The sequence below is a fragment of the Lissotriton helveticus genome, chromosome 8 (assembly GCF_964261635.1).
Source record: "Lissotriton helveticus chromosome 8, aLisHel1.1, whole genome shotgun sequence".
Taxonomy (NCBI): Eukaryota; Metazoa; Chordata; class Amphibia; order Caudata; family Salamandridae; genus Lissotriton; species Lissotriton helveticus.
Genome location: NC_136069.1, coordinates 86,785,829 through 86,787,452, shown reverse-complemented (window position 1 = coordinate 86,787,452; position 1,624 = coordinate 86,785,829). Strand labels below are relative to the sequence as shown.

General features: G+C 51.6%; 1 non-coding gene across 1 annotated transcript; it reads right to left on the bottom strand.

The window, feature by feature from the left end:
* Nucleotides 1-805: 805 nt before the first annotated feature.
* LOC144774425 (5S ribosomal RNA) lies at nt 806-924 on the bottom strand. Its single transcript, XR_013600247.1, has one exon. It is a non-coding gene; the product is annotated as a 5S ribosomal RNA (ribosomal RNA).
* Nucleotides 925-1,624: the final 700 nt, after the last annotated feature.

The window sequence follows — 1,624 nt, the reverse complement described above, 5'->3', positions numbered from 1 at the left end:
GCGTGCAGTGTCTAAACACAGCCGCGGGTTACCATTGACATTCTATGGGAAACAAACAAGTTACAAACTTAACAATTTAAGGAAACTTCTGAGTGAACTACGATGGAACCTTTTTAGACTAGAACACTTTGAGAGTCAAGACCCACGGGAGCACCGGAGTGCTCGTGTTACCTCACCCAGGGAAGCCGGGTGCAGAGGTGCCTTTTGGTGTCGGGCGTCGTCGTCGATTCCAATGGAGAGCTGCGAAGAAGTGCTGCAGGTGACCAGAGGAAAAGTGTCCGGGTGGATCGAAGATCTGAAGAACCTGAAAGCAGAAGGGACAGAGTCTGGGTGACTTGCCAGTGACCAGGAGGTGATGGGACGCTGCCAGCCAATGTCGGGTGATTTCAGGTGAAAAGGTGAAGCTTGCTTTTTCAGCCAAGTTGTCCAGGAGGTGTCGAGGATGACCAAGAGCTGGATTCGAGCTGTCCCACAAAGGATCTAGTTGACTGAGGGGTTGGCATCCGGTTTGGACCCAACAAGGCTTGGCAAACGCAATCCACGCAGGATGTCGAGATTGGCTTCGGTGCAGACCAGCAAGGTCTGAGGGATTTCTCTTTTGGAGAGAAGTTGGAGCAAGCCTGGAGCAACCAGGAAAGCCAAGTAATTCAATAATAAATAAATAATACAAAAAAAATTAAAAAGGAGAGGAGAGGAGATCAGAATATTTATTTATTATTATTTTTTTGTTGTAAAAAGTGCTATTAGCGAGGAAGCTTAGGTATGATTGAGCAAGGGCCGAGCCTGGTGTCAGGGAGTGGCAAAATCTCTACAGCACCTGGTATTCCCAGGTTGTCTCCCATCCAAGTACTAACCAGGCCCGACCCTGCTTAGCTTCCGAGATCAGACGAGATCGGGCGCATTCAGGGTGGTATGGCCGTAGGCATCGGAGGCTGCAGGATCAGGCCTCTTGTGCTGACAACCTCCTTGCACTCTGGAACGTGTTGCACTGCACTGCACTTGCACACTTCCCTTCAACAACTGCCCTCCCTTTGCAAGCTTGCTACAGATAGCCAAGGACAGCCCTCTCTTCCAGCAGCCTTGTGCTTGCTTCTTTCCCAATTACACACAGGCTCCGGCCTCCCTTTAGGTGCCAGCCGGAGAGCTCCAGCAGCCTGGGATTTTCACCAAGTGCCTGGCCTTGCTTTGCGCTGGCCTCTAAGGCACTCTATCAGGCCACCGCTCTATGTGGCAGCGCCTGCCAGGCTACCGCTCTTCAACTCTGGATCGCCCGCAGAAACATTGGGGTGACAAGTTTTTTCTGCGCAGTTCTGACTGCAACTTTCCTTTTCTTTTTTAATCAGGGACAGAGCCCTGATATGCAAATCACGTCCATGTCCAGGGCCCGCCCCTGTGTACATAGAGAAGAGAGACTGAGATGAGGGACTGAGTGCTGCCTGGGTGAAGGGTCCTTCTTGCAAGTGGCCTGACTTCAGCAGCCGCCCCTCCTTAAGGGCAGTGAGGCCACGACCCGCCCCTTTTGGACAAAAAGATTGTATGTCAGGCTTAACAAAGGTCAGCTAGACAAACACTCTTTATGTTCAGGCCAGGCAGCCAGGAGCTGGACATGCACTGAATGCGCAGG